Source organism: Pleurodeles waltl, chromosome 5 (genome assembly GCF_031143425.1).
Source record: "Pleurodeles waltl isolate 20211129_DDA chromosome 5, aPleWal1.hap1.20221129, whole genome shotgun sequence".
NCBI classification, from domain to species: Eukaryota; Metazoa; Chordata; class Amphibia; order Caudata; family Salamandridae; genus Pleurodeles; species Pleurodeles waltl.
The window spans coordinates 698,511,393-698,538,795 of record NC_090444.1 but is presented as its reverse complement, the minus strand read 5'-3'; the positions used below and the strand labels follow the sequence as shown (position 1 = coordinate 698,538,795).

The window sequence follows — 27,403 nt, the reverse complement described above, 5'->3', positions numbered from 1 at the left end:
CCTAGGACCCATCAATGGTGGCAGCAACATAAATAGGGTCAGAGATTCTCCTGACATGTTGAAAATCCCCAAAGGGTTGTAACTAAATATGAAGATGGTGATGACATCACCAAATGGTTCACAGCTTTTGAGAGGGCTTGTGTAACCAGAAAAGTGAACAGATCTCACTGGGGTGCTCTCCTTTGGGAAATGTTCACAGGAAAGTGTAGGGATAGACTCCTCACACTCTCTGGACAAGATGCAGAATCTTATGACCTCATGAAGGGTACCCTGATTGAGGGCTTTGGATTCTCCACTGAGGAGTACAGGATTAGGTTCAGGGGGGCTCAAAAATCCTCGAGCCAGACCTGGGTTGACTTTGTTGACTACTCAGTGAAAACACTAGATGGTTGGATTCAAGGCAGTGGTGTAAGTAATTATGATGGGCTGTACAATTTATTTGTGAAAGAACACCTGTTAAGTAATTGTTTCAATGATAAACTGCATCAGCATCTGGTAGACCTAGGACCAATTTCTCCCCAAGAATTGGGAAAGAAGGCGGACCATTGGGTCAAGACAAGGGTGTCCAAGACTTCAACAGGGGGTGACCAAAAGAAAGGGGTCACAAAGACTCCCCAGCAGAAGGGTGATGAGACAACCAAAACTAAAAATAGTAAAGAGTCTTCTACAGGCCCCCAAAAACCTGCACAGGAGGGTGGGCCCAGAGCCTCTTCACAAAACAATGGGTACAAGGGTAAAAACTTTGATCCCAAAAAGGCCTGGTGTCATAGCTGTAAACAGCATGGACACCAAACTGGAGACAAGGCCTGTCCCAAGAAAGGTTCCACTCCAAACTCCCATCCAGGTAACACTGGTATGGCTAGTCTCCAAGTGGGATCAACAGTGTGCCCAGAGCAAATCAGGGTCCACACTGAAGCTACTCTAGTTTCTGAGGGTGGGGTGGATTTAGCCACACTAGCTGTCTGGCCGCCTAACATGCAAAAATACAGACAGCAACTCTTAATTAATGGGACTAGAATAGAGGGCCTGAGGGATACAGGTGCCAGTGTCACCATGGTGACAGAGAAACTGGTTTCCCCTGGCCAATACCTGACTGGAAAAACTTACACAGTCACCAACGCTGACAATCAGAGAAAAGTACATCCCATGGCAATGGTTACTTTAGAATGGGGAGGGGTCAATGGCCTGAAAAAGGTGGTGGTCTCCTCAAATATCCCAGTGGACTGTCTGCTTGGAAATGACCTGGAGTCCTCAGCATGGGCTGAGGTAGAGCTAAAAACCCATGCAGCAATGCTGGGTATCCCTGAACTGGTGTGTGTGAAAACCAGAGCACAATGCAAGGCACAGGGTGAAAAAGTAGAGCTGGAGTCTGGAAAAATGGCCCAGCCTACCAAGAGAACAGGAAAGTCAGTTGGGAAACCAACTGCAACACAGCAAAAGAAAGGGAACCTCTCTTCTCAGGAAGAAGTTCTGCCCTCTGAGGGAACTGAGCCTTTGGAGCTTGAACCTTATCAGGTTGAGCTCTTAGGCCCAGGGGGACCCTCAAGGGAAGAGCTGTGTAAGGGACAAGAAACCTGTCCCTCTCTTGAAGGCCTTAGGCAGCAAGCTGCTGAAGAGTCCAAAGGCAAGAAAAATGGAACCCATAGGGTCTATTGGGAAGATGGGCTCCTGTACACTGAGGCCAGAGACCCCAAACCTGGTGCCACTAGGAGAGTGGTAGTGCCTCAGCTGTTCAGAGAGTTCATCCTAACATTGGCCCATGACATTCCCCTTGCTGGACATTTGGGACAAACCAAGACGTGGGAGAGGTTAGTCAACCACTTCTACTGGCCCAATATGTCCAACATGGTTAAGGAGTTTTGCCTCTCCTGCCCCACCTGTCAAGCCAGTGGTAAGACAGGTGGGCATCCAAAGGCCCCCCTCATTCCACTTCCAGTGGTGGGGGTGCCCTTTGAAAGAGTGGGTGTGGACATAGTTGGTCCACTGGAACCTCCCACAGCCTCAGGAAATATGTATATCCTGGTAGTAGTGGATCATGCTACCAGGTATCCTGAAGCTATTCCCCTTAGGTCGACTACTGCCCCTGCAGTAGCCAAGGCCCTCATTGGTATCTTTACCAGAGTGGGTTTCCCTAAGGAGGTGGTGTCTGACAGAGGTACCAACTTCATGTCAGCATACCTAAAGCACATGTGGAATGAGTGTGGAGTGACTTATAAATTCACTACACCTTACCATCCACAAACTAATGGCTTAGTTGAGAGATTCAACAAGACATTAAAAGGCATGATCATGGGGCTCCCAGAAAAACTCAAAAGGAGATGGGATCTCCTCCTGCCATGTCTGCTATTCGCTTACAGGGAGGTACCACAGAAGGGAGTAGGGTTCTCACCCTTTGAACTTCTGTTTGGTCATCCTGTAAGGGGACCACTTGCCCTTGTTAAAGAAGGCTGGGAGAGACCTCTCCATGAGCCTAAACAGGACATAGTGGACTATGTACTTGGCCTTCGCTCTAGAATGGCAGAGTACATGGAAAAGGCAACCAAAAACCTTGAGGCCAGCCAACAGCTCCAGAAGTTTTGGTATGACCAAAAGGCTGCACTGGTTGAGTTCCAACCAGGGCAGAAAGTCTGGGTTCTGGAGCCTGTGGCTCCCAGGGCACTCCAGGACAAATGGAGTGGCCCTTACCCAGTACTAGAGAGGAAGAGTAAGGTCACCTACTTGGTGGACCTGGGCACAAGCAGGAGCCCCAAAAGGGTGATCCATGTAAACCGCCTTAAGCTCTTCCACGACAGGGCTGATGTCAATCTGTTGATGGTAACAGATGAGGATCAGGAGGCAGAGAGTGAACCTCTCCCTGATCTTCTGTCATCAGACCCAAAAGATGGTACAGTAGATGGAGTGATCTACTCAGACACCCTCTCTGGCCAACAGCAAGCTGATTGTAGGAGAGTCCTACAACAGTTTCCTGAACTCTTCTCCTTAACCCCTGGTCAGACACACCTGTGTACCCATGATGTGGACACAGGAGACAGCATGCCTGTCAAGAACAAAATCTTTAGACAGTCTGACCATGTTAAGGAAAGCATCAAGGTGGAAGTCCACAAGATGCTGGAATTGGGAGTCATTGAGCGCTCTGACAGCCCCTGGGCTAGCCCAGTGGTCTTAGTCCCCAAACCTCACACCAAAGATGGAAAGAAAGAGATGAGGTTTTGTGTGGACTACAGAGGGCTCAATTCTGTCACCAAGACAGATGCCCATCCAATTCCAAGAGCTGATGAGCTCATTGATAAATTAGGTGCTGCCAAATTTCTAAGTACCTTTGACTTGACAGCAGGGTACTGGCAAATAAAAATGGCACCTGGAGCAAAAGAAAAGACAGCATTCTCCACACCTGATGGGCATTATCAGTTTACTGTTATGCCCTTTGGTTTAAAGAATGCCCCTGCCACCTTCCAAAGGTTGGTGAATCAAGTCCTTGCTGGCTTGGAGTCCTTTAGCACAGCTTATCTTGATGATATTGCTGTCTTTAGCTCCACCTGGCAGGATCACCTGGTCCACCTGAGGAAGGTTTTGAAGGCTCTGCAATCTGCAGGCCTCTCTATCAAGGCATCCAAATGCCAGATAGGGCAGGGAACTGTGGTTTACTTGGGACACCTTGTAGGTGGAGGCCAAGTTCAGCCACTCCAACCCAAGATCCAGACTATTCTGGACTGGGTAGCTCCAAAAACCCAGACTCAAGTCAGGGCATTCCTTGGCTTGACTGGGTATTACAGGAGGTTTGTGAAGGGATATGGATCCATTGTGACAGCCCTCACTGAACTCACCTCCAAGAAAATGCCCAAGAAAGTAAACTGGACTGTGGACTGCCAACAGGCCTTTGACACCCTGAAACAGGCAATGTGCTCAGCACCAGTTCTCAAAGCTCCAGATTATTCTAAGCAGTTCATTGTGCAGACAGATGCCTCTGAACATGGGATAGGGGCAGTTTTGTCCCAAACAAATGATGATGGCCTTGACCAGCCTGTTGCTTTCATTAGCAGGAGGTTACTCCCCAGGGAGCAGCGTTGGAGTGCCATTGAGAGGGAGGCCTTTGCTGTGGTTTGGTCCCTGAAGAAGCTGAGACCATACCTCTTTGGGACTCACTTCCTAGTTCAAACCGACCACAGACCTCTCAAATGGCTGATGCAAATGAAAGGTGAAAATCCTAAACTGTTGAGGTGGTCCATCTCCCTACAGGGAATGGACTTTATAGTGGAACACAGACCTGGGACTGCCCATGCCAATGCAGATGGCCTTTCCAGGTTCTTCCACTTAGAAAATGAAGACTCTCTTGGGAAAGGTTAGTCTCATCCTCTTTCGTTTGGGGGGGGGTTGTGTAAGGAAATGCCTCCTTGGCATGGTTGCCCCCTGACTTTTTGCCTTTGCTGATGCTATGTTTACAATTGAAAGTGTGCTGAGGCCTGCTAACCAGGCCCCAGCCCCAGTGTTCTTTCCCTAACCTGTACTTTTGTATCCACAATTGGCAGACCCTGGCATCCAGATAAGTCCCTTGTAACTGGTACTTCTAGTACCAAGGGCCCTGATGCCAAGGAAGGTCTCTAAGGGATGCAGCATGTCTTATGCCACCCTGGAGACCTCTCACTCAGCACAGACACACTGCTTGCCAGCTTGTGTGTGCTAGTGAGGACAAAACGAGTAAGTCGACATGGCACTCCCCTCAGGGTGCCATGCCAGCCTCTCACTGCCTATGCAGTATAGGTAAGACACCCCTCTAGCAGGCCTTACAGCCCTAAGGCAGGGTGCACTATACCATAGGTGAGGGTACCAGTGCAGGAGCATGGTACCCCTACAGTGTCTAAACAAAACCTTAGACATTGTAAGTGCAGGGTAGCCATAAGAGTATATGGTCTGGGAGTCTGTCAAACACGAACTCCACAGCACCATAATGGCTACACTGAAAACTGGGAAGTTTGGTATCAAACTTCTCAGCACAATAAATGCCCACTGATGCCAGTGTACATTTTATTGTAAAATACACCACAGAGGGCACCTTAGAGGTGCCCCCTGAAACTTAACCGACTATCTGTGTAGGCTGACTAGTTCTAGCAGCCTGCCACAAACCGAGACATGTTGCTGGCCCCATGGGGAGAGTGCCCTTGTCACTCTGAGGCCAGTAACAAAGCCTGCACTGGGTGGAGATGCTAACACCTCTCCCAGGCAGGAATTGTCACACCTGGCGGTGAGCCTCAAAGGCTCACCTCCTTTGTGCCAACCCAGCAGGACACTCCAGCTAGTGGAGTTGCCCGCCCCCTCCGGCCAGGCCCCACTTTTGGCGGCAAGGCCGGAGAAAATAATGAGAATAACAAGGAGGAGTCACTGGCCAGTCAGGACAGCCCCTAAGGTGTCCTGAGCTGAGGTGACTCTAACTTCTAGAAATCCTCCATCTTGCAGATGGAGGATTCCCCCAATAGGGTTAGGATTGTGACCCCCTCCCCTTGGGAGGAGGCACAAAGAGGGTGTACCCACTCTCAGGGCTAGTAGCCATTGGCTACTAACCCCCCAGACCTAAACACGCCCTTAAATTTAGTATTTAAGGGCTACCCTGAACCCTAGAAAATTAGATTCCTGCAACAAGAAGGACTGCCCAGCTGAAAACCCCTGCAGCGGAAGACCAGAAGACGACAACTGCCTTGGCTCCAGAAACTCACCGGCCTGTCTCCTGCCTTCCAAAGATCCTGCTCCAGCGACGCCTTCCGAAGGGACCAGCGACCTCGACATCCTCTGAGGACTGCCCCTGCTTCGAAAAGACAAGAAACTCCCGAGGACAGCGGACCTGCTCCAAGAAAAGCAGCAACTTTGTTTCCAGCAACTTTAAAGAACCCTGCAAGCTCCCCGCAAGAAGCGTGAGACTTGCAACACTGCACCCGGCGACCCCGACTCGGCTGGTGGCGATCCAACACCTCAGGAGGGACCCCAGGACTACTCTGATACTGTGAGTACCAAAACCTGTCCCCCCTGAGCCCCCACAGCGCCGCCTGCAGAGGGAATCCCGAGGCTTCCCCTGACCGCGACTCTTTGAACCTAAAGTCCCGACGCCTGGGAGAGACCCTGCACCCGCAGCCCCCAGGACCTGAAGGACCGGACTTTCACTGGAGAAGTGACCCCCAGGAGTCCCTCTCCCTTGCCCAAGTGGAGGTTTCCCCGAGGAATCCCCCCCTTGTCTGCCTGCAGCGCTGAAGAGATCCCGAGATCTCTCATAGACTAACATTGCGAACCCGACGCCTGTTCCTACACTGCACCCGGCCGCCCCCGCGCTGCTGAGGGTGAAATTTCTGTGTGGACTTGTGTCCCCCCCGGTGCCCTACAAAACCCCCCTGGTCTGCCCTCCGAAGACGCGGGGTACTTACCTGCAAACAGACCGGAACCGGGGCACCCCCTTCTCTCCATTCTAGCCTATGTGTTTTGGGCACCACTTTGAACTCTGCACCTGACCGGCCCTGAGCTGCTGGTGTGGTGACTTTGGGGTTGCTCTGAACCCCCAACGGTGGGCTACCTTGGACCAAGAACTGAACCCTGTAAGTGTCTTACTTACCTGGTAAAACTAACAAATACTTACCTCCCCTAGGAACTGTGAAAATTGCACTAAGTGCCCACTTTTAAAACAGCTATTTGTGAATAACTTGAAAAGTATACATGCAATTTTTATGATTTGAAGTTCCTAAAGTACTTACCTGCAATACCTTTCGAATGAGATATTACATGTAGAATTTGAACCTGTGGTTCTTAAAATAAACTAAGAAAAGATATTTTTCTATATAAAAACCTATTGGCTGGATTTGTCTCTGAGTGTGTGTACCTCATTTATTGTCTATGTGTATGTACAACAAATGCTTAACACTACTCCTTGGATAAGCCTACTGCTCGACCACACTACCACAAAATAGAGCATTAGTATTATCTATTTTTTACCACTATTTTACCTCTAAGGGGAACCCTTGGACTCTGTGCATGCTATTCCTTACTTTGAAATAGCACATACAGAGCCAACTTCCTACAGGTGTATTTTACAATAAAATGTACACTGGCATCAGTGTGCATTTATTGTGCTGAGAAGTTTGATACCAAACTTCCCAGTTTTCAGTGTAGCCATTATGGTGCTGTGGAGTTCGTGTTTGACAAACTCCCAGACCATATACTCTTATGGCTACCCTGCACTTACAATGTCTAAGGTTTTGTTTAGACACTGTAGGGGTACCATGCTCATGCACTGGTACCCTCACCTATGGTATAGTGCACCCTGCCTTAGGGCTGTAAGGCCTGCTAGAGGGGTGTCTTACCTATACTGCATAGGCAGTGAGAGGCTGGCATGGCACCCTGAGGGGAGTGCCATGTCGACTTACTCGTTTTGTCCTCACTAGCACACACAAGCTGGCAAGCAGTGTGTCTGTGCTGAGTGAGAGGTCTCCAGGGTGGCATAAGACATGCTGCAACCCTTAGAGACCTTCCTTGGCATCAGGGCCCTTGGTACTAGAAGTACCAGTTACAAGGGACTTATCTGGATGCCAGGGTCTGCCAATTGTGGATACAAAAGTACAGGTTAGGGAAAGAACACTGGTGCTGGGGCCTGGTTAGCAGGCCTCAGCACACTTTCAATTGTAAACATAGCATCAGCAAAGGCAAAAAGTCAGGGGGCAACCATGCCAAGGAGGCATTTCCTTACAAGATGTACAAGAAGGTTTGCAAGGCTCAGGAGGACAAGCAAGGTCCTGGGGACTCGACCCCAGGAGGGGAGTCCGAGGTGATCGTCAGCAGCCGAGAGAGTCACAAGAAGAGGAGGCAGCCCCCACAGACAACCCACTAGTAGCAGGCACAGGTGTTGCAGTGAGGCCCACACAGCACACCTGAAGAGGAGTCCTATGTCACTGGAGCAGCAGGCAGGAGACTGTTCTGCAGGAAGAGTGCTGGGGGCCGGGCTACATGGAACCTGAAGATGCCTTGGAGGAGGAGCAAACAAGTCTTGGAAAAAGTTGCTGTGCGCAGGGGTACTGTCCTACAAGGAGAGGCAATGGCTTCCCGTCTCCCAAGTTGGATAGCTGGTAGAGAGGACCAAGGATACCATCCCAGACCACCGCCTCTGATGCAGGATCCACACAGTTCCAGAGGACAGCAGATCCACTCAGCTGGTCATCTTTGCAGTTGGTGCCTGCAGATGCACGAGAGTGACTCTTTCTCTCCAAAGGAGATTCCTTCTTACTTCTTGTGCAGGCTGAAGACTCACCACCCTCCGAGAATGCACAGCCAGGGAAATGTTGCAGTTGCTGGAAGGAGCCAGAGAAACAATGCTGCAGAGCGAAGTCGTCACTGAAGTTGCAGATTGTCGGTTCCGGGAGGGTCCAGTTGCAGTCCCAGTGGCCAAAAGATGAAGTAAACAGTGCAGTGGTGTCCTGCTGTAATCTTCTACCTCAAATCGGAGAACCGCCCCAAGAGGGAGACGGTAAAAAGTGCAGGAAGAGGATTGGCCCACCTATCAGGCGGGGGCTCTGAGGTCACCTACCTGACCTGGCCACTCAGATGCTCCCAGGGGCCTCTGTCCACCTTGGATTCAAGATGGCAGAATCAAGTTGCCACCTGGAGGAGCTCTGGGCACCAACCCTAGGTTGGTGATGGACAGGGCATCTGCTGCAAACAACCGGCTGCATGGATCTCCCCTCATCTTGAGCTGCGTGGATCCTGCATCACAGGTGGTGGTCCGGACTATTCCTCTTGGTCCTCTCTGCCAGCTGTCCAATTTTGGTGAAGGTAAGCCCTTACCTTCTCACGCAGGACAGTCCCCCAGTGCACTGTGTCTCTTGCAGCTGCCAAGGCTTGTTTGCATCTTCTGCAGTGCTGACCTGTACTTTCTCACCGTCGACCAACATCTGCAAGTATAGCTTGGTAGGTAATGAAAATGTCACTTACCCAGTGTACATCTGTTCGTGGCATCAGTCGCTGTAGATTCGCATGTTTCGCATAGCTCGCCATCTGGTGTTGGGTCGGAGTGTTACAAGTTGTTTTTCTTCGAAGAAGTCTTTCGAGTCACGGGACTGAGTGACTCCTCCTTTTGTCTCCATTGCGCATGGGCGTCGACTCCATCTTCGATTGTTTTTCCCCGCAGAGGGTGAGGTAGGAGTTGTATTGTAGTAATAGTGGCCATGCAATGGAGTGACTAAGTATGTACCTATTTAAGGTTAAAATAATATATATACAAATAGTTGAAGGTACCTTCCGAACTGCTACAGGCTCCCGGGGAGGCGGGTGGGCACATGCGAATCTACAGCGACTGATGCCACGAACAGATGTACACTGGGTAAGTGACATTTTCAGTTCGATGGCATCTGTCGCTGTAGATACGCATGTTTTGCATAGACTAGTAAGCAGTTATCTCCCCAAAGCGGTGGCTCAGCCTGTAGGAGTGGGAGTAGTCTGAAACAATGTTCTTAATACGGCTTGACCTACTGTGGCTTGTTGTGCGGATAACACGTCTACACAGTAGTGCTTGGTGAATGTGTGAGGCGTAGACCATGTGGCTGCCTTACATATTTCTTGCATTGGGATGTTTCCTACAAAGGCCATGGTAGCACCTTTCTTTCTGGTTGAGTGTGCCCTTGGTGTAATGGGCAGTTGTCGTTTAGCTTTAAGGTAGCAGATTTGGATGCATTTAACTATCCATCTGGCTATACCTTGTTTTGATATTGGGTTTCCTGCATGAGGTTTTTGGAATGCAATAAATAGCTGTTTAGTTTTCCTGATGCTCTTTGTTCTGTCAATGTAATACATTAATGCTCTTTTGACATCTAAAGTATGTAGTGCCCTCTCAGCTACGGAATCTGGCTGTGGGAAGAACACTGGAAGTTCCACTGTTTGATTTAGATGGAACGGTTGTAGGAAGTTGGCTCTGTATGTGCTATTTCAAAGTAAGGAATAGCATGCACAGAGTCCAAGGGTTCCCCTTAGAGGTAAAATAGTGGTAAAAATAGATAATACTAATGCTCTATTTTGTGGTAGTGTGGTCGAGCAGTAGGCTTATCCAAGGAGTAGTGTTAAGCATTTGTTGTACATACACATAGACAATAAATGAGGTACACACACTCAGAGACAAATCCAGCCAATAGGTTTTTATATAGAAAAATATCTTTTCTTAGTTTATTTTAAGAACCACAGGTTCAAATTTAACATGTAATATCTTGTTCGAAAGGTATTGCAGGTAAGTACTTTAGGAACTTCAAATCATAAAAATTGCATGTATACTTTTCAAGTTATTGACAAATAGCTGTTTTAAAAGTGGACACAGTGCAATTTTCACAGTTCCTGGGGGAGGTAAGTTTTTGTTAGTTTTACCAGGTAAGTAGGACACTTACAGGGTTCAGTTCTTGGTCCAAGGTAGCCCACCGTTGGGGGTTCAGAGCAACCCCAAAGTCACCACACCAGCAGCTCAGGGCCGGTCAGGTGCAGAGTTCAAAGTGGTGCCCAAAACACATAGGCTAGAATGGAGAGAAGGGGGTGCCCCGGTTCCGGTCTGCTTGCAGGTAAGTACCCGCGTCTTCGGAGGGCAGACCAGAGGGGTTTTGTAGGGCACCGGGGGGGACACAAGCCCACACAGAAATTTCACCCTCAGCAGCGCGGGGCCGGCCGGGTGCAGTGTAGAAACCAGCGTCGGGTTCGCAATGTTAGTCTATGAGAGATCTCGGGATCTCTTCAGCGCTGCAGGCAGGCAAGGGGGGGGTTCCTCGGGGAAACCTCCACTTGGGCAAGGGAGAGGGACTCCTGGGGGTCACTTCTCCAGTGAAAGTCCGGTCCTTCAGGTCCTGGGGGCTGCGGGTGCAGGGTCTCTCCCAGGCGTCGGGACTTTGGATTCAAAGAGTCGCGGTCAGGGGAAGCCTCGGGATTCCCTCTGCAGGCGGCGCTGTGGGGGCTCAGGGGGGACAGGTTTTGGTACTCACAGTATCAGAGTAGTCCTGGGGTCCCTCCTGAGGTGTCGGGTCTCCACCAGCCGAGTCAGGGTCGCCGGGTGCAGTGTTGCAAGTCTCACGCTTCTTGCGGGGAGCTTGCAGGGTTCTTTAAAGCTGCTGGAAACAAAGTTGCAGCCTTTCTTGGAGCAGGTCCGCTGTCCTCGGGAGTTTCTTGTCTTTTCGAAGCAGGGGCAGTCCTCCGAGGATGTCGAGGTCGCTGGTCCCTTTGGAAGGCGTCGCTGGAGCAGGATCTTTGGAAGGCAGGAGACAGGCCGGTGAGTTTCTGGGGCCAAGGCAGTTGTCGTCTTCTGGTCTTCCGCTGCAGGGGTTTTCAGCTGGGCAGTCCTTCTTCTTGTAGTTGCAGGAATCTGATTTTCTAGGGTTCAGGGTAGCCCTTAAATACGAAATTTAAGGGCGTGTTTAGGTCTGGGGGGTTAGTAGCCAATGGCTACTAGCCCTGAGGGTGGGTACACCCTCTTTGTGCCTCCTCCCAAGGGGAGGGGGTCACAATCCTAACCCTATTGGGGGAATCCTCCATCTGCAAGATGGAGGATTTCTAAAAGTCATTGTCACTTCAGCTCAGGACACCTTAGGGGCTGTCCTGACTGGCCAGTGACTCCTCCTTGTTGCTTTCTTTGTTCCCTCCAGCCTTGCCGCCAAAAGTGGGGCCGTGGCCGGAGGGGGCGGGCAACTCCACTAAGCTGGAGTGCCCTGCTGGGCTGTGACAAAGGGGTGAGCCTTTGAGGCTCACCGCCAGGTGTCACAGCTCCTGCCTGGGGGAGGTGTTAGCATCTCCACCCAGTGCAGGCTTTGTTACTGGCCTCAGAGTGACAAAGGCACTCTCCCCATGGGGCCAGCAACATGTCTCTGGTGTGGCAGGCTGCTGGAACTAGTCAGCCTACACAGACAGTCGGTTAAGTTTCAGGGGGCACCTCTAAGGTGCCCTCTGGGGTGTGTTTTGCAATAAAATGTACACTGGCATCAGTGTGCATTTATTGTGCTGAGAAGTTTGATACCAAACTTCCCAGTTTTCAGTGTAGCCATTATGGTGCTGTGGAGTTCGTGTAAAACAGACTCCCAGACCATAAACTCTTATGGCTACCCTGCACTTACAATGTCTAAGGTTTTGTTTAGACACTGTAGGGGCACAGTGCTCATGCACTGGTACCCTCACCTATGGTATAGTGCACCCTGCCTTAGGGCTGTAAGGCCTGCTAGAGGGGTGTCTTACCTATACTGCATAGGCAGTGAGAGGCTGGCATGGCACCCTGAGGGGAGTGCCATGTCGACTTACTCATTTTGTTCTCACTAGCACACACAGGCTTGTAAGCAGTGTGTCTGTGCTGAGTGAGGGGTCTCTAGGGGGGCATAAGACATGCTGCAGCCCTTAGAGACCTTCCTTGGCATCAGGGCCCTTGGTACTAGAAGTACCAGTTACAAGGGACTTATCTGAATGCCAGGGTGTGCCAATTGTGGATACAATGGTACATCTTAGGTGAAGGAACACTGGTGCTGGGGCCTGGTTAGCAGGGTCCCAGCACTCTTCTCAGTCAAGTCAGCATCAGTATCAGGCAAAAAGTGGGGGGTAACTGCAACAGGGAGCCATTTCTTTACACAAGCCCCCCCCAGCCCACAGGCCAGGAGACTCAGCCAACGCTGGAAGAGTCTTCCTAGTCTGTCAGGCGAGGAAGAGTAGAGGAAATGGCTGGTTTGTTGCAGGGCCTACTCTGCCTTACATCCTCCTGTTCAGGTCATTCCCTCTGGGGAACTGACCCACTTCCACAGTGATAGGACCTAGTCTGAACTGCCTCTTGTCTGTGCTTTTTATGTCTTCACCCATTCTCTCTATTTTGAGGTCAGAGGTATCCACCTCCGCTAATCTTATCTTAGCCAGGGTCACCCCTAGCTTACCCAAAGAGGTTACCCAGAGCTGGAGTAACCCCACCATGACCAACAGGGTCAGGGGGCCTAACTTGTTATTTGGCATGGGGTCAGACCACCATGCCAAGGATAGTGCAGCCATAAAGGCTAACACCCAGCAGAGGCCACTGACAGCTGTCAGTGCCCAGAACCACACCTTTAGCTCTTCACCTACAAGGGAAGGGGCTAAGTTACAGGCTTCTTTGGGTTCAGGGTGCCTGTCTGCTGTATTAGAGTGGGGGGTTACCACATCTTGTAGTAAACACCCTTCTTCCACTCTTTCTTCTGTTAGCTGAGGAGCCACCCACTCAGGCTTAACAGTTGCCTGACTAGCCAGGACTTCTTGTGGGTCAGGTTGGACTTTATCAGAGCCATTTTTGGAGTTCTCCCCTACTGGAGCAGAATCTCCTTGGCTTGCTGTAACCTTGGCTAAAGGTTGTCCACCCTTCCTACTCTGTTTTCTTTTCTTCTTCTTCTGGGGCCTGCTTGCATTTACTGCAGAGGCAGGACTTCCAGAAGCCTTGGGAGAGGACTGGCACTGGACCAGTTCCTCTCTTGGGCTCTGACTAACCTCTGGGTAGTCATTTCCAAGGAGACAATCAAGGGGGAGGTCTGTACTGACTACTACCCTTCTCCAGCTAAGAGTGCCACCCACTTCTATGGGCACTAAAGCCACAGGCCTCTTAGTGACCCTGTCTAGGCTAACTCTTACCCTGGCAGTCTCACCTGGGATGTACTGGTTTGAGAGCACCAGCCTGTCATGCACAATAGTGTGACTGGCACAAGTGTCTCTCAGGGCAGTGGTTGGGATTCCATTCACCAGTAGGTGGTGGAAGTGTCTACTTCCCTCTGGAATCTCCAACTCACCTGTTGGGCCCTGTTTCCAGTTGAAGGCTAGGAAGACCTCCTCATCTGAGGAGTCATCTCCCATGGCTACACTGGTTACCCCAGGAATTTTGTTCTGGGGTTTGTTTTTGGGACAAGAAGTGTCCTTGGTGTGGTGCCCAGACTGTTTACAGTTGTGGCACCATGCCTTAGTGGCATCCCAGTTCTTACCCTGGTACCCACCTTTGTTTTGGGTTGTGTCTTGGGGCCCACCCACCTGTTCTGGTTTTTGGGGGCCTACAGAGGACTCTTTTTCTTTGTTTCTAGTGTCACCCACTTTCTCCTGGGGAGTTTTTGTAACCCCTTTCTTTTGGTCACCCCCAGTGGAAGTTTTGGTTACCCTAGTCTTGACCCAGTGGTCTGCCTTCTTTCCCAATTCTTGGGGAGAAATTGGACCTAGGTCTACCAGATACTGATGCAACTTTTCATTGAAGCAGTTACTTAAAATGTGTTCTTTCATAAACAAATTATAAAGCCCAACATAGTCACACACTTCATTTCCAGTTAACCAACCATCTAGTGTTTTTACTGAGTAGTCTACAAAATCAACCCAGGTCTGGCTCGAGGATTTTTGAGCCCCCCTGAACCTAATTCTATACTCCTCAGTGGAGAATCCAAAGCCCTCAATCAGGGTACCCTTCATGAGGTCATAAGATTCTGCATCTTTTCCAGAGAGTGTGAGGAGTCTATCCCTACACTTTCCAGTGAACATTTCCCAAAGGAGAGCACCCCAGTGAGATCTGTTCACTTTTCTGGTTACACAAGCCCTCTCAAAAGCTGTGAACCATTTGGTGATGTCATCACCATCTTCATATTTTGTTACAATCCCTTTGGGGATTTTTAGGATGTCAGGAGAATCTCTGACCCTATTTAAATTGCTGCCACCATTGATGGGACCTAGGCCCATCTCTTTTCTTTCCCTTTCTATGGCTAGGAGCTGCTTTTCCAAAGCCAATCTTTTGGCCATCCTGGCTAACTGGATGTCCTCTTCACTGGGGTTATCCTCAGTGATTTCAGAGGTGTTGGTCTCTCCTGTGAGGGAACCAGCATCTCTGACTATTATTTTTGGAGTCAGGGTTTGAGGGACCCTGTTCTCCCTAGATAGGACTGGTAGGGGGGAATTGTCCTCCAAGTCACTATCCTCTTCCTCTGAGTTGCCACCCTCAGAGGGGTTGGCCTTTTCAAACTCTGCCAAAAGCTCCTGGAGCTGTATTTTGGTAGGTTTGGGGCCCATTGTTATTTTCTTTATTTTACAGAGTGACCTTAGCTCCCTCATCTTAAGATGGAGGTAAGGTGTGGTGTCGAGTTCCACCACAGTCACATCTGTGCTAGACATTTTGCTTCTAAAAGTTGGAATACTTTTTAAGAATCTACAACTGGTTCTAGAATCTAATTCAAACTTTTACAAACTTTTAAACTCTAAAAGAAATGCTAAACAGGATCTAACACAAGGCCCTAGCAGGTCTTTTAAGAATTTAGAAAACTTTTCAAATTGCAAAAATCAATTTCTAATGACAATTTTGGAATTTGTCGTGTGATCAGGTATTGGCTGAGTAGTCCAGCAAATGCAAAGTCTTGTACCCCACCGCTGATCCACCAATGTAGGAAGTTGGCTCTGTATGTGCTATTTCAAAGTAAGGAATAGCATGCACAGAGTCCAAGGGTTCCCCCTAGAGGTAAAATAGTGGTAAAAATAGATAATACTAATGCTCTATTTTGTGGTAGTGTGGTCGAGCAGTAGGCTTATCCAAGGAGTAGTGTTAAGCATTTGTTGTACATACACATAGACAATAAATGAGGTACACACACTCAGAGACAAATCCAGCCAATAGTTTTTTATATAGAAAAATATCTTTTCTTAGTTTATTTTAAGAACCACAGGTTCAAATTTAACATGTAATATCTTGTTCGAAAGGTATTGCAGGTAAGTACTTTAGGAACTTCAAATCATAAAAATTGCATGTATACTTTTCAAGTTATTGACAAATAGCTGTTTTAAAAGTGGACACTTAGTGCAATTTTCACAGTTCCTGGGGGAGGGAAGTTTTTGTTAGTTTTACCAGGTAAGTAGGACACTTACAGGGTTCAGTTCTTGGTCCAAGGTAGCCCACCGTTGGGGGTTCAGAGCAACCCCAAAGTCACCACACCAGCAGCTCAGGGCCGGTCAGGTGCAGAGTTCAAAGTGGTGCCCAAAACACATAGGCTAGAATGGAGAGAAGGGGGTGCCCCGGTTCCGGTCTGCTTGCAGGTAAGTACCCGCGTCTTCGGAGGGCAGACCAGAGGGGTTTTGTAGGGCACCGGGGGGGACACAAGCCCACACAGAAATTTCACCCTCAGCAGCGCGGGGGCGGCCGGGTGCAGTGTAGAAACCAGCGTCGGGTTCGCAATGTTAGTCTATGAGAGATCTCGGGATCTCTTCAGCGCTGCAGGCAGGCAAGGGGGGGGTTCCTCGGGGAAACCTCCACTTGGGCAAGGGAGAGGGACTCCTGGGGGTCACTTCTCCAGTGAAAGTCCGGTCCTTCAGGTCCTGGGGGCTGCGGGTGCAGGGTCTCTCCCAGGCGTCGGGACTTTGGATTCAAAGAGTCGCGGTCAGGGGAAGCCTCGGGATTCCCTCTGCAGGCGGCGCTGTGGGGGCTCAGGGGGGACAGGTTTTGGTACTCACAGTATCAGAGTAGTCCTGGGGTCCCTCCTGAGGTGTCGGGTCTCCACCAGCCGAGTCAGGGTCGCCGGGTGCAGTGTTGCAAGTCTCACGCTTCTTGCGGGGAGCTTGCAGGGTTCTTTAAAGCTGCTGGAAACAAAGTTGCAGCCTTTCTTGGAGCAGGTCCGCTGTCCTCGGGAGTTTCTTGTCTTTTCGAAGCAGGGGCAGTCCTCCGAGGATGTCGAGGTCGCTGGTCCCTTTGGAAGGCGTCGCTGGAGCAGGATCTTTGGAAGGCAGGAGACAGGCCGGTGAGTTTCTGGGGCCAAGGCAGTTGTCGTCTTCTGGTCTTCCGCTGCAGGGGTTTTCAGCTGGGCAGTCCTTCTTCTTGTAGTTGCAGGAATCTGATTTTCTAGGGTTCAGGGTAGCCCTTAAATACGAAATTTAAGGGCGTGTTTAGGTCTGGGGGGTTAGTAGCCAATGGCTACTAGCCCTGAGGGTGGGTACACCCTCTTTGTGCCTCCTCCCAAGGGGAGGGGGTCACAATCCTAACCCTATTGGGGGAATCCTCCATCTGCAAGATGGAGGATTTCTAAAAGTCAGAGTCACTTCAGCTCAGGACACCTTAGGGGCTGTCCTGACTGGCCAGTGACTCCTCCTTGTTGCTTTCTTTGTTCCCTCCAGCCTTGCCGCCAAAAGTGGGGCCGTGGCCGGAGGGGGCGGGCAACTCCACTAAGCTGGAGTGCCCTGCTGGGCTGTGACAAAGGGGTGAGCCTTTGAGGCTCACCGCCAGGTGTCACAGCTCCTGCCTGGGGGAGGTGTTAGCATCTCCACCCAGTGCAGGCTTTGTTACTGGCCTCAGAGTGACAAAGGCACTCTCCCCATGGGGCCAGCAACATGTCTCTGGTGTGGCAGGCTGCTGGAACTAGTCAGCCTACACAGACAGTCGGTTAAGTTTCAGGGGGGCACCTCTAAGGTGCCCTCTGGGGTGTGTTTTGCAATAAAATGTACACTGGCATCAGTGTGCATTTATTGTGCTGAGAAGTTTGATACCAAACTTCCCAGTTTTCAGTGTAGCCATTATGGTGCTGTGGAGTTCGTGTAAAACAGACTCCCAGACCATATACTCTTATGGCTACCCTGCACTTACAATGTCTAAGGTTTTGTTTAGACACTGTAGGGGCACAGTGCTCATGCACTGGTACCCTCACCTATGGTATAGTGCACCCTGCCTTAGGGCTGTAAGGCCTGCTAGAGGGGTGTCTTACCTATACTGCATAGGCAGTGAGAGGCTGGCATGGCACCCTGAGGGGAGTGCCATGTCGACTTACTCATTTTGTTCTCACTAGCACACACAGGCTTGTAAGCAGTGTGTCTGTGCTGAGTGAGGGGTCTCTAGGGGGGCATAAGACATGCTGCAGCCCTTAGAGACCTTCCTTGGCATCAGGGCCCTTGGTACTAGAAGTACCAGTTACAAGGGACTTATCTGAATGCCAGGGTGTGCCAATTGTGGATACAATGGTACATCTTAGGTGAAGGAACACTGGTGCTGGGGCCTGGTTAGCAGGGTCCCAGCACTCTTCTCAGTCAAGTCAGCATCAGTATCAGGCAAAAAGTGGGGGGTAACTGCAACAGGGAGCCATTTCTTTACAACGGTGAAATAACTTTTGGTAGAAATTTAGGATTAGTCCTTAGGACGACCTTATTTTTGTGTAGTTGTATAAAAGGTTCTTGTATTGTAAACGCCTGAATCTCGCTTACTCTTCTTAGAGAGGTAATGGCGATGAGAAATGCAACCTTCCATGTTAGGAACTGTATTTCGCAGGAGTGCATGGGTTCAAAAGGTGGACCCATAAGTCAAGTTAAGACAACATTTAGGTTCCATGAAGGAACAGGTGGTGTTCTTGGTGGAATATTTCTTTTAAGGCCCTCCATGAATGCTTTAATGACTGGTATCCTATATAGGGAAGTTGAATAGGTAGGCTGCAGGTATGCAGATATTGCTGCAAGGTGTATTTTAATGGAAGAGAAAGCTAGGTTAGATTTTTGTAAGTGAAGCAAGTAACCCACTACATGTTTTGGGGTTGCGTGTAATGGTTGGATTTGATTAATATGGCAGTAGCAAACAAACCTCTTCCATTTACTGGCATAGCAGTGCCTGGTGGATGGCCTTCTGGCTTGCTTTATGACTTCCATACATTCTTGGGTAAGTTGTAAGTGTCCGAATTCTAGGATTTCAGGAGCCAGATTGCTAGATTCAGCGATGCTGGATCTGGGTGTCTGATCGTTTGGTTGTGTTGTGTTAACAGATCCGGCCTGTTGGGCAGTTTGATGTGGGGTACTACTGATAGGTCTAGCAGCGTTGTGTACCAGGGTTGCCTTGCCCAAGTTGGTGCTATTAATATGAGTTTGAGTTTGTTTTGACTGAGTTTGTTTACCAGATAAGGAAGGAGAGGAGAGGAGGAAAAGCGTAGGCAAATATCCCTGACCAGTTGATCCATAGGGCATTGCCGTGGGACTGCCTGTGTGGGTATCTGGATGCGAAGTTTTGGCATTTTGCGTTCTCTTTTGTCGCAAACAAGTCTATTTGAGGTGTTCCCCAGAGCGTGAAGTAAGTGTTCAGAATTTGGGGGTGAATTTCCCATTCGTGGACCTGTTGGTGATCTCGAGAGAGATTGTCTGCGAGTTGATTCTGAATTCCTGGGATAAATAGTGCTATTAGGCGAATTTGGTTGTGAATTGCCCAACGCCATATCTTTTGTGCCAGCAGGCTCAATTGCGTTGAGTGCGTCCCCCCTTGTTTGTTTAGATAATACATTGTTGTCATGTTGTCTGTTTTGACGAGAATGTATTTGTGAACTATTATTGGTTGAAAAGCCTTTAGTGCTTGAAAAACTGCTAGCAGTTCTAGGTGATTTATATGCAGTTTTGTTTGATGTACGTTCCATTGTCCTTGTATGCTGTGTTGATCGAGGTGTGCTCCCCACCCTGTCATGGAAGCATCTGTTATTACGTATTGTGGCACTGGGTCTTGGAAAGGCCGCCCTTTGTTTAAATTTATATTGTTCCACCATAGAAGCGAGAGGTAAGTTTGGCGGTCTATTAACACCAGATCTGTAAGGTGACCCTGTGCTTGTGACCACTGTGATGCTAGGCACTGTTGTAAGGGCCTCATGTGCAGTCTTGCGTTTGGGACAATGGCTATGCATGAAGACATCATGCCTAGGAGTTGTAATATCATCTTTGCTTGTATTTTTTGTGTTGGATACATGCGTTGTATGATGTTGTTGAAATTTTGAATTCTTTGTGGACTTGGAGTGGCTACTCCTATTGTTGTGTTTATAATGGCTCCTAGGTATTGTTGTACCTTGCGCGGCAGAATGTTGGATTTTGCAAAGTTGACTGTGAACCCTAGTTTGTAGAGGGTTTGTATGATTTGATTTGTGTGGTGTGAGCACGTTATTAACGAATGGGTCTTGATTAGCCAGTCGTCTAGATACGGGAATACATGTATTTGCTGCCTTCTGATGTGTGCAGCGACTACTGCTAGACATTTGGTAAAGACTCTTGGTGCGGTTGTTAAACCGAAAGGCAGTACCTTGAATTGGTAGTGTATTCCTTTGAATACAAACCTTAGGTATTTCCTGTGCGATGGATGTATTGGTATATGGAAATACGCGTCTTTGAGGTCTAATGTTGTCATGTAGTCGTGTAGTTTCAGCAATGGTAACACTTCTTGTAGTGTGACCATGTGAAAGTGGTCTGATTTGATGTATGTGTTTAGTATTCTTAGGTCTAGGATTGGTCTTAGCGTTTTGTCCTTCTTTGGTATTAAGAAGTACAGTGAATAAACTCCTGTGTTTATTTGTGTGTTTGGTACTAACTCGATTGCGTTCTTTTGCAATAGTGCTTGAACTTCTATCTCCAGGAGCTCGGAATGATGTTTTGATAAATTTTGTGCTCTTGGTGGTATGTTTGCAGGGAATTGTAGAAATTCTATGCAATAACCATTTTGGATAATTGCTAGAACCCAAGTGTCTGTAGTGATTTCCTCCCATGCTTTGTAATAATGACCTACTCTTCCCCCCACTGGTGTTGTGTGGAGGGGGTGAGTGACATGTGAGTCACTGCTTAGTTGTAGGGGTTTTGGGGCTTTGAAATTTTCCCCTATTCCTAGGGAATTGCCCTCCTCTATATTGGCCCCGAAAGCCTCCCCTGTACTGTCCCTGGTAACTGGATGGTGTTGCCTGTGAGGTGCTGGCTTGTGTGGCCTGACCCCGAAACCCCCCTCTAAAGGGTGTTTTGCGGAAGGGGCTGTAATTTCCTCTGCTCTGCGGGAAGTAGAGTGCGCCCATGGCTTTAGCAGTGTCCGTGTCCTTTTTAAGTTTCTCGATCGCCGTGTCCACTTCTGGACCGAACAGTTCTTTTTCGTTGAATGGCATATTGAGAACTGCCTGCTGAATCTCTGGTTTAAACCCAGACGTTCGTAGCCATGCATGCCTTCTGATGGTCACAGATGTATTTATTGTTCTTGCAGCTGTGTCTGCTGCGTCCATGGAGGAGCGTATCTGGTTGTTTGAAATGTTCTGTCCTTCTTCAACCACTTGCTTTGCCCTCTTTTGTAGGTCTTTGGGTAGATGTTCAATGAGATGTTGCATCTCATCCCAATGGGCTCTGTCATAGCACGCAAGAAGTGCCTGTGAGTTAGCGATGCGCCACTGGTTTGCAGCTTGTGCTGCGACTCTCTTTCCAGCTGCATCGAACTTGCGGCTTTCCTTATCTGGGGGTGGTGTGTCCCCAGATGTGTGGGAGTTGGCCCTTTTCCTAGCTGCTCCTACAACGACAGAATCTGGTGGCAGCTGCGAAGTTATGAAAATAGGGTCTGTAGGAGGCGCTTTATACTTTTTTTCCACCCTTGGTGTGATTGCCCTACTTTTGACCGGCTCCTTAAAGATGTCTTTTGCGTGCCGAAGCATACCAGGGAGCATAGGCAGGCTTTGGTAGGAGCTGTGGGTGGCAGAGAGGGTGTTGAATAGAAAGTCATCCTCGACTTGTTCTGAGTGGAGGCTTACATTGTGGAATTGTGCTGCTCTAGCCACCACCTGAGAATATGCAGTACTGTCCTCTGGTGGTGATGGCTTTGTAGGGTATGCCTCCGGACTGTTATCTGACACAGGGGCGTCGTATAAGTCCCATGCGTCCTGATCCTGGTCACCTTGGCTCATGGTGGTGTGAGCCGGGGAATGTGATGGAGTTTGTGCTGGCGAGACGTGAATTATAGGTGGAGGAGAGGGTGGCGGAGTAACCCTTTTCAACATTTTTGTTTGTGGTGTTTGGTCAGTTTGAAATTCCAGTCTTCTCTTTCTCCTAATAGGGGGAAGGGTGCTTATCTTTCCTGTCCCCTGCTGTATAAAAATACATTTCTGCGTATGGTCTACATCGGTGGATTGCAGGTCTTCCTCAAACCTATGCTTTCGCATTTGGGAGGTCATTGATTGCTCTTCGGTATTAAAGCCTGAAACTGGGTCGGTTGCAGGTTGTTTCGGCACCGAAACCCTGTCTGCATCTTTTTTCGGCTCCGAGGTGGCTTTTTTCTTTTTCGGAGTCGAAACATCTCGGCGTCGATCTTCATCGGTGCCGCTGTCTCGGCGTCGAGCCGTGTCTACACCGCTATCTCGGTGTCGATGTATGTCTCCAGCACTTTCTCGGTCCCGAGAAGGCTGCGTGCCGGTGTCTCGACCGGAGTCGGACGGTCTCGGCACTGATTGGGCCTTTTTCGGTGCCGACGGTCGGTCACCGAATTTATGGGTGGAGCCATGGCCTGGTGGCAGTGGCGTCCCCTGGGCCTTAAAGCAAAAACAACAAGTGATGGACGGAATGCTGAACATTGTCAGACACTCACCCCCAGTCACAGATCTGGGTTTAATCCATTGTTTTTTTGCTCACCATGCCACCCCAGTTTGGACCCAGCCATATGCAAATCAGTCTAGACCCTGTTCCTCATGGGAACAGTCCAGCCCGAACTGCCAAGCCAGTTCCTCACTGGACCGGAAACAAGCATCCTGGGACCGGTTTCGGGGTATCACCCCTCATCAGCCAGGCTAGCTTGAATCCAGTGGCATGGGAAGCACGGGACCCACGTCTGGGTATACCCTTCCCACTTAGGGCGACAAAGCAAAAACAACAAGTGATGGACGGAATGCTGAACATTGTCAGACACTCACCCCCAGTCACAGATCTGGGTTTAATCCATCGTGGATCGTCGAATTTCTCGGAGTCCGATTCGTGTATCGAAAAGGTTTCTTCCTCTTCCTGTACCTCGAACTCTCGGTGCGCTGTCGGCGTGGACGCCATTTGAAGTCTTCTGGCTCGACGGTCTCGGAGTGTTTTTCGGGACCGGAACGCACGACAGGCCTCGCAAGTGTCTTCACTGTGCTCAGGTGACAGGCACAGGTTACAGACCACGTGTTGGTCTGAATAGGGGTATTTTTTTGGCATTTGGGACAGAAACGGAACGGGGTCCGTTCCATCGGCGTTCTTCTACACGCGGTCGGGTCGAGTAGGCCCCGACGGGGATCGAAAACTACCCCGAAGGGCTCCGGAGCTCTTCGATCTTCGATGCGGTGTTGATTCTAACTACGCCGATCCCGAACGCAACAATACCGACGAAAATCTTCCGAAATTTAGCTGTTTTCCGTTCCGAAACTCGGAGCGACAGGAACACGTCCGAACCCGATGGCGGAAAAAAAACAATCGAAGATGGAGTTGACGCCCATGCGCAATGGAGACAAAAGGAGGAGTCACTCGGTCCGTGACTCGAAAGACTTCTTCGAAGAAAAACAACTTGTAACACTCCGACCCAACACCAGATGGCGAGCTATGCAAAACATGCGTATCTACAGCGACAGATGCCATCGAACTAGTTCCTACTCCTCCTTGACTCCACTGGGACTTTTGGACTTTGTCCCCTCTATCCACAGGTGGTCGTCTTCAAGAACCCACCGCGGGCTTCTTCCAGTCTTGTCAGAGTGCCTTCTTTTTCTACTTTCCCTCCTTTTGAGTGGTTTGGGGAAAATCCAGTGATTTACTTCTGCTTTCCTGGTCGCTGGGAGGTGTTGTGTTACTCACCTCTGTGGTTTTCTAGTACACCCATCTCTCCTCTACACATTCCACTTACCTAGGTAGGGGTCCAGTGTTCGCATTTCATTTTTTTAGTATATGGTTTGGGCTCCCCCTAGGGCCACTATTGGTTACTGCAATTTGCACTGTTTTCTAACCTTTTCTATGCCTATTTCTGATTGCTAGTGTATATATTTGGTGTATTACTTACCTCCTACTGGAGAACTGCCCTTCTAGTATTTCGTGGTATTCTGTTCCAAAAATAAAGACCCTTTATTTTTGTACAAGTGTGTTTTCTTTCATGTGTGCAAGTATTGTGTTACTACAGAGGTAATGCATGAGCTTTGCATGTCTCCTATATAAGTCGTGGCTGCTCATCTATGCCTACCTCTAGAGAGCCTGGCTTCTAGACACTGCCTACACTTCACTAAGAGGGGGTACCTGGACCTGGTATAAGGTGGAAGTACCTTAGGTACCCACCACACACCGGGCCAGCTTCCTACAACTGTAATCTGATTTCCTTCTTCTTTAAATGGTGCTATTTAAATGCATTACATGTATTCCTTTGTTGACGCTAGACCGCTCAAAGTCACGTCCACCCAGTGTTGAGCTAAGGTTTGACATATGAAACCTTGCTGATCCTGAATGGGCTGGAGTTTATTACAATGAGATCTCAACACAACACCATATTATACACCCTATTCTCTTACAGACGTACTAAAGGGGCGAAGATGACCTTTTTCCAGAGGTAGATCGATCAAAAGGCAGATCCGCGGGTTACAGTTTACACATCATTAAAAAAAAAAAAAAAACAGTGGATTTCATCCATGCATGGCACTAGAGCACCAGGCTAGTGCAGATTGCTCTGCCCAACTGTTCTGTCGTCTACAGAATGTGGCCAAGTACATAATCCGCTCTGGACGGGTCATCCTGAATGGTCAGTTACAAATTGGCAAACAATTCCACAGAGACTGCAGATTTCAGCAAAAGAGCCCCAAAATGAATGGTGTATTACCCCCAGCAAGCGACTGGCGTGGACTGACCTATGGGCCAGGCTAGCAGATTAATAACATCCTCTTCTCATACATCCTCATTCTTTTGGACTCGTGGATCAGTGGGGTTGAAAGGAAGAATTGGGGTTCACTCTGCTAGTACCAACAGGCTTTCCGGAACTGAATGCTTTGTGAGAAAGGCAGGGTCACCAGAAGCTGGCCTATGGCAACGTGTCACTTGTCTGTTCAATGGTGGACAAGAGCAGGGTTTGGATCAAATTCTAATGAAAGCATCTGTTAGGGCCTCGTTATATGGCAGCATAGGCTGTTATGTAGACTGTCTGGGTTGCAGAACTTCAGTTTTATTAGTCCTTAATTCAACTGAAGGCAATTATGAATCTAGGAATTCAGCTGCCCTTGTAATCACCAAGGCAAATGAGACAGTCTGCTAAAGAAGGATAGAGCTGGGGGAAAGGTGCAGGGTTGGCTATGGGAAGAGTGGTTGTTAGAAATGGGTTTTCTGGTTGCCTAGGGCATATGCCTCAGCCAGGCAGAAACCACCACTCTAGTCAAGGAGGGTAAGTTATATACCAAAGATAACCTGTGCTCACCCCCTACTAGCTTGGCACTGAGCAGTCAGGCTTATCCTCCAATGACATGTGTAAAGTGTTTGCACACACAAACACCAGTGACACAATAAATACACTACAAAAGAGAACTCTACAACAAGTTAAACAAAAATAAACTGTATAGCATAAACATCAGCCTAAAATGATAAATCAGTAATACTGTACCTAACAGGCACTTGTTAGACAATCATAATGAATGTAAAATAAGTAACATTCCTACGTTGCACGTCAAGTGAAACCTTAGAAACAACACCCTCTCTATTTGTGAGCTGCAGATCCTAAAATATGCCCATTATCCTAACAAGGCAATAATTACAATGAATACAGCATACACAATGAGGACCGAGAATCCAAGAGAAAAATGCATCATTTACAGGAATCACCATAAACACCATCTATGCGAAGGGCACAGCACTTTTCTTTAGATGGTATACATCACAGGTCACACACTGCCAGTAGCGACAGCTTTCGCGTTCTTGGCGCTGCGGCCTTCAAGCACTCGAATCGCCCACGGCCCTCCTCATGACAGAACAGGCAAACGTCGGTGGGCCGCCTCCTAGCCCACATCAGTAGATTCACACACTCCTTACAGCCCGGGTTATGGCAGTGAGCAGCCTCAAGAAGTAAGGACGAAGAGCAGTTGAGCAAGGCCCCAGCTACAATAGTGAGGGCCTGCTTGCTCCCTGTGTGCGTCAGGAAGTGCTCGCCTCACCTGTGCTAGCTGGCAACTGATGCCACAAACTTCTGGGGGGAAAACAGGAATCTGCGTCTCAGCCTTTCCCTGTCACAGAAGAAAGGATGATAAGGCGCTCCTCCAGTGGGAGGAGGATGTAAGGGCTCACGCTGTGCTTCATGTAAAAATAGGGGGAAAGATGGGCAGACACCCTCTCCCCCTCCAGGCCCTGGAGCACTGAGTCCCTAGGGCAGTTCCTGGCAAATCCTTCCAGCAGCATCTGGTGTCCAGTCCATTCAGTGCCTCAACTTGGAAAGAGTCAGGGAGTAGGAGTTTATTTTTTTAAACTTCGACCTAACCAAAGGCTTGGAGCACAGCAAACATCTGCTGCAGGACTAGACTAGAGGGTACGAAAGGGACTATGTTGTTGACTTCAAGCTGCAGCCGTCATTACAAGACTCCACTCAATGTTCGACGATATACAGCTTGGTCTCACTGTCCCGAATCCCCTTTGGGTCCATCAGGGCACACTTCTCACACAATTTGTAGCCCAAACTCAAATACTAGGGGAACTCCTCATGGGGATCATCACAGACTTATGTTTGCAACAGTACCTGCAAAGTTTAAGAGCTGTAGTTTTAAGAGGATGCACTGGAAAAGTTTTTGGAACAAAAAAGGTTGTCAACAGATAGGAAAAAGTAGGAGCTAGCCCTGGATTCAAGTACGAAGGTGCAGGAATAAAGGAACTTCGTTTCGTGTGCTTGGCTGGTGCTTAGATATGTCTCCAGTCACTTCCTCTGGGGAGCCACACAATGCACACCTACTGGCACATTGGGGTCATGCTTAGAAATCTTTGTGATCTACCACAGCACAAGAGGATATTAGAAAGTGGAGGAATCTGCCGTTACAAGTTTCCATTTGAAACATTAATCTTGGCCAGCAGCAGTTCGCTCTTAACAGTTTCAGCACAGACAATTGGAAATCAATCTTACACACAGACATTGTAAGAGAATTGGCTGCAGTAGCAAAACAATATCAAAAATAAAAAAAGTATAGTGTGGGCAGGTGCAGTAAAAGCTTTAAACATTTTTTTAAAAAGCACTTGCAGCACAGCCAGCATCGGCATAACTTCCCTCCATACTCACACACTAGTTCACAGCACTGACAGTAGCAGTACTAGCTTCCTACTCACAGACCAAAGAAAGCAGAAAAAGCAGCAACCCAAATTTCCACATTGAACCACACAGGCAGCAGTCCAAACTGCAAATCCAAAATCATCTTATCTTGCCTACTCAGAGAGGCACAACACAAGCGAGTCTGCCCCTTTCAAAGTGGGCTTTATGCACATAGCTCAGTATAAAACGGAAAACCCTGCTACAACTAGTGTGAGCACTGTCAAGCCAGAGCCAACACAGTTTTAGATCTGGAAAGATTGTGAGGTGGTGAAAAATAAGGGTGTATAAAAGTCACAATTAACACTGAAGCCTAAATACCCATATGTAAGTCCCAAAATTGGGGTGGAAAGAGGGAAGGGAGAAACTCACACAGAGAAGGGGTAGAAA

The 27,403-nt window shown here is 48.9% G+C and overlaps 1 protein-coding gene across 3 annotated transcripts in view; it reads right to left on the bottom strand.

The window, feature by feature from the left end:
* The window catches only part of SCAF8 (SR-related CTD associated factor 8), a 1,507,655-nt gene that overhangs the window by 1,286,386 nt on the left and 193,866 nt on the right, over nucleotides 1-27,403 (bottom strand). The window lies entirely within an intron of this gene.